This window comes from Apium graveolens, chromosome 3 (genome assembly GCF_009905375.1).
Source record: "Apium graveolens cultivar Ventura chromosome 3, ASM990537v1, whole genome shotgun sequence".
Taxonomy (NCBI): domain Eukaryota; kingdom Viridiplantae; phylum Streptophyta; class Magnoliopsida; order Apiales; family Apiaceae; genus Apium; species Apium graveolens.
The window spans coordinates 43,385,710-43,391,557 of NC_133649.1; the positions used below are offsets into that span (position 1 = coordinate 43,385,710).

The following is a 5,848-nucleotide window of genomic DNA, read 5'->3' on the forward strand; positions in this document are numbered from 1 at the left end:
ACCTGCACAAAGCTCACAAACCATAGCTATTTGATTAACTCCATACGTAGCCAGAGAATCAACCTTCATTGATAGCGCTTGGAGCTGGGCTGCAATAGCGGTGGCTGCATCAACTTCCAGAATACCTGCTACCTTGCCTGACGTCATCCTCTGAGTTGGGTTTTGATGCTCATTTGCAGCCATCGTCTCTATAAGATTATACGCCTCAGTATAGCTTTTAGCCCATAAGGCTCCTCCAGCTGCTGCATCGAGCATGGGCCGAGATTGGACCCCCAAACCATTATAGAAACCAGTGATCACCATCCAATCTGGCATTCCATGATGTGGACATTTTCTCAACATTTCCTTGTAGCGTTCCCAAGACTCGCACATAGATTCTGTAGGTTGCTGCGCAAACTGAGTAAGAGCACTCCTCATAGCAGCAGTCTTTGCCATTGGATAAAACTTCACCAGAAACTTTTGTGCAAGATCTTGCCACGTAGTGATGGACCCAGCTGGTTCAGAATGTAACCAGTCTTTAGCCTTATCCCTCAGTGAGAATGGGAAAAGCCTCAACTTGATAGCCTCATCAGTCACACCATTATACTTAAAAGTGCTGCAGATCTCGACAAAATTTCTTATGTGCATGTTGGGGTCTTCAGTTGCCGCTCCTCCAAAAGAAACAGAATTCTGCACCATCTGAATAGTGCCCGGCTTGATTTCAAAGGTGTTAGCTTGAATAGCCGGATGAAGGATGCTTGACTGAATGTCATCAATTTTTGGCCGAGAAAAATCCATAAGAGCTGGATCAGCTTGAACAATACGATCTCCCATGTTTACTGGTTCTTTCTGCTCAGTTCCTGAATCTGAATCCTCAAAATCTAACTTCTCCGGAATATCAAGAACTTCGTCTGTCTCCTCAGCTGTATCTAAAGTCCTCTTGCGAGCACGAGAACGAGTTTGCATAAACGCTTGCTAAAGTACCTGAAACACAACCGAAAAGAGTAAGTAACTACTACGTCCTAATCACTGAGTCCTAATGACCAATGATGATAAGTACATAAACTAAACAAATACGCCGAGTCCCCGGCAGCGGCGCCAAAAACTTGTTAGGGCGAAAACACGCGCTAATATTCACGCAAGTATACGCGTTCGCAAGTAATATAGAATACTTTCTAGTTCGTTCCCTCAGAGACTCAGACTAAATTATTGTCTAATTAAACTCACTCACCAATGTATGATTACTTCTCAATGTTAAGATAATAACACTTAAAATTGTTGATTAAATATTAACTATAATTAACTACTTAATTAACCACTTAACTAACACTTCAATTTATCAATAATAAAACACTCATGAGATCACAACTTCATTATTACTTCCTTCTATAGCCATTGTTATTACCTTTAGCATGTGACAGTGATGATATTAATCGAATAACACGAAACTGATAAAAGCCAACTTTCATTGTACTAATACCATTCTACCAAGCATCCACAATTAAGATAGAAGTTGAATAGTCATCAATTATGTTGAGTTCCTATATGTCTACAGAAATTGACAACACAACGATTTAAGCTCAAGTTATTCCTTTTGATTACATAGGGCAAATAAAACTGTTAGAGTTACCCACTAATCATGCACAACGTACATGAACCTATGCTAGCATGGCAAGTTCTAAATCTCAAGATCCACCGTCGCTTCACAAGAGATTAACACCCTATCTTATATGTTCGCGACGCACATAAGACGAATATGCACAACCAATACTAGATATCAAGCAATCATCACACACTAAAGTATTAAACAATTAACTAAAGAATTCCATAATAAATCCGTTGCAACCCCATGATCACGATTAGCCCATAATAGAACTTATCGCCATCATGGGTTCATATGAAATCATGACAAACAAACACAAGAAAATAATAACTAAACTAATTATATTAAAACAGAGTACGTCACAAGAGTAAATAAGTCAAAGCAAGAAAACTAGCATCCAATGTTACAACGAAACAAGAATCACAAGAAAATATGCTTCCTCTTCGTTGCGGTGTGCTAAATCGGTCTTCTTCCTTATCTCCTTCGCTTCTTGCGTAAAACACAATCTAAAATATAATCCCCTTAATACTCTCTGTGAAAACGTCTCAAATCTACCTATATAATAGTCCCATAAAACTCAGATTACATAGAAGTTGGAAGCCAAACAGAAGTAGAAGTCTAAAATAATTTATCTTTTTCCCCGACCCTGCGCGGCCGCTCAGCATAGCTGCGCGGGCGCGCAGGTTGCTGCGCGGCTGCTCAGCATTGCTGCGCGGGCGCGCAGGCCTCTACTGGAAAAAATCCAGGTTTGCTCCGTTTCTTCGCCGTAATCTGCCCATTCCTTTCCTCTCGCAATGGTGAACACATGCCAAGGCTTATTCTTGATGATTCCTCCCCCGAAATGCAACTAATACCCTGAAATGCATAAACACTAGAAAAACGCATCAAATACACAAAATACTTGATTTCAAGACACCAATTTAAGCCATTTTAAGACGTTCTAAGTGGTATAAAATGCCACTTATCACATGTACCAATGAGAGCTGCAACTGGAAATGAGTCATCAGTTCCCAAGCCAAGGCATGAATGGTTAGATCCTGATATTGAACAAGTCAGGAAAGACAAGAAGGCCATGAATATTCTATTCAATGGAGTTGACGGTGACATGTTTGACAACATCATCAATTGCAAAACTGCCAAGGAAGTTTGGGATACAATTCAGATTATCTGTGATGGCACTAAACAAGTTAGGGAAAATAAGATGCAACTGCTAATTCAGCAATATGAGCACTTTTATTGTGAAGATAGTGAGTCTTTCACTGACATTTTTAGTAGATTTCAAAAACTACTAAATGCTCTGAAGTTACATGGAAGAGTCTATCAAACAAAAGACTCCAATCTTAAGTTCCTTAGATCTCTTCCAAAGGAATGGAAACCAATGACAGTCTCATTGAGAAACTCTCAAGATTACAAGGAGTTTACTTTAGAGAGACTGTATGGCATCCTGAAAACTTATGAGCTTGAAATAGAGCAAGATGAGAGGATGGAGAAAGGAAAGAAGAAATGAGGGTTCATTGCACTGGTTGCTGAGTTAGAGAAAGAGAAGGAGATGAAGATAGAAGCTGTTGAGCCTACTTCAAAGGTTTGTGAAAACAAGGGCAAGGGGCTGGTAGCAGAAAATGAAGATTCATTGAGCCAATATGATATGAATGACATTGATGAACATCTAGCATTTCTTTCCTGAAAATTTTCCAAGCTCAAATTCAAGAAGAACTTTGGAGCAACTAAGCCAAATAGAAACATGGTGGATAAATCAAAATTCAAATGTTTCAAATGTGGCTTGGCAGGGCACTTTTCCAGTGAGTGTAGAAAGTCAGATTCCAGCAAGAAGAAGTTTGAGCCTGTGGATTATAAACAGAAATATTTTGAGTTGCTCAAACAAAAGGAAAGGGCTTTTATTACACAAGAAAATGACTGGGTAGCAGATGGTCTGGATGAAGAAGAAGGTGTCAGATATGTCAATCTAGCCCTAATGGCCAAGTCTGATGAAACAGAGACAAGTTCTTCAAGTAATCAGGTAATCACCACTAACCTTGCACATTTATCTAAAGCTGAGTGTAATGATGCAATAAATGACATGTCTACAGAATTATATCATTTGCGTGTTACACTTAAGTCTCTCACTAAGGAAAATGCTAAAATCAAAGAAAACACTTTGTTTTTAAGTGAGAGGAATAATGTGCTAGAGTCTCAATTTATTGAATTTGAAAAATTGAGAATTGAGTGTAAGATTGCTAATGATGAATTAACTGAGTCCTTGAAGAAAGAAGAAATTTTGAAGAAGCAGCTTGAACGAGAACAGGAGGTGATTAAGGCATGGAAAACATCTAGAGAAGTTCATGCTCAAATCACCAAAGTTCAAGGTATTGAGTCCTTTTGTGATGCAACCAGGAAGAAAAATAAGGAGAAGCTGGAATCCAATTTGGTTGAAGGATTGCTAACAGATGTAGACTCGACGGATGATGAGAGTCATTCGTCGGATAACCAAAAGGATTATCCGTCGAGTGACATAAATCCTCATCCGTCGGCTGTGAGCAAACTTGTGAGTAAAGCCAAACTTGCCAAGTTAAATGAAAAATATGGATCAGTTTCCAAAAACTTCATTTCAGGAGAATCTAGTCAAGTGAGGAAGGAGAAGAAAGTGAATGTTGGTCATCTGTCTATCAAGCAATTGAATGACAGACTATAAAAGATTGAGGTTAAAATAGAAGCTAAAAAGAAAAACAATAGAAATGGTAAAGTAGGGATTAACAAACATAACAACTACACACCTGATAAGTATGCTCCAAGAAAAATCTGTGTTAAGTGTGGTAGTGTAAATCACCTGTCTGTTAATTGCAAAACTGCCATGCCCACTTCCATATTTGTGCCACCTCCTTTTCTCAACATGAATGCCATGCCTTTTATGCCTATGAATGCTATGTCTACACAGAATATGAATGTACAATTTGCTAATATGCCATTTGCACCTAATCCTTATTATGTTGCATTTAGTATGCCTCAAATGCCATTTAACATGCCCTACTGGAATAACATGTTTGCTAATAGCATGCCATTTCCTGTTAATCAAAATGTGCATGACAATTCTGTTTTAATGAATGGTTTCAAAGGTCCAACTCAGATGACTAAGGATGAATCTGATATCCCCAAGTCAAATGAGATCAAACCTAAGAAACAGAAGAAGAAAGCTAACAAGGCAGGACCCAAGGAAACTTGGGTACTAAAATTAACTTGATTTGATTTTAATGTGTGCAGGGAAATAGAAAGAATCTATGGTACTTGGATAGTGGTTGTTCAAGACACGTGAGTAGAGATTCTACCCTGCTTACAGAGTTCAAGGAGAGAGTTGGCCCAAGTATTACTTTTGGAGATGACAGCAAGGGTTATACTGTGGGATATGGCTTGATTTTAAAAGACAATGTCATCATTGAGGAGGTTGCCTTAGTGGATGGTCTCAAGCACAATTTGTTGAGTATCGGCCAGCTTTGTGATAAAGGCAATTTAGTAACCTTCAACTCAGAAGCCTGTGTTGTGACAAACAAAAGGAGAAACAAAGTGGTTCTTACTGGAGTGAGAAAAGGAAATGTGTACTTAGCTGACTTCAACTAATCAAATGCAGAATCTGTTACTTGTCTTCTCAGTAAAGCTAGTCAAGATGAAAGTTGGCTATGGCACAAGAAGCTATCCCATCTAAACTTCAAGACCATGAATGAACCTATAAAGAAAGAACTGGTTAGAGGCATTCCTCAAGTGGAGTTTTCTAAGGATGGACTTTGTGATGCTTGCTAAAAGGGAAAGCAAATTAAAGCATCATTCAGAAAGAAGCTTGATTCAACAATTGAAGAACCTTTGTAACTGCTGCACATGGATTTGTTTGGACCAGTCAATGTGTTGTCCATCTCTAGAAATTTTTTTGCCTAGTAATTGTAGATGATTTCTCAAAGTTCTTGGACATATTTCCTTAAGTCTAAAGATGAGGCTAGTGAAATCATCATCAATCATATAAGGCAAGTCAACAATCATCCTGATTTAAAGTTAGAAGAATCAGGAGTGACAATGGAACTGAGTTCAAGAATTCTGTCATGAGAGCATTTTGTGAAGAAAATGGGATTTTCATGAGTTTTCAGCAGCAAGAACTCCACAACAAAATGGAGTAGTAGAAAGAAAGAACAGATCACTTATTGAAGCTGCAAGGATAATGCTTGAAGAATCTAAGTTACCAATATATTTCTGGGTTGAAGCTGTAAATACTGCATGCTACACTCA

At 38.4% G+C, this 5,848-nt stretch overlaps 1 non-coding gene across 1 annotated transcript; it reads left to right on the top strand.

The window, feature by feature from the left end:
* Positions 1-313: 313 nt before the first annotated feature.
* On the top strand, positions 314-420 carry LOC141716050 (small nucleolar RNA R71). The gene has a single exon (XR_012572783.1). It is a non-coding gene; the product is annotated as a small nucleolar RNA R71 (small nucleolar RNA).
* Positions 421-5,848: the final 5,428 nt, after the last annotated feature.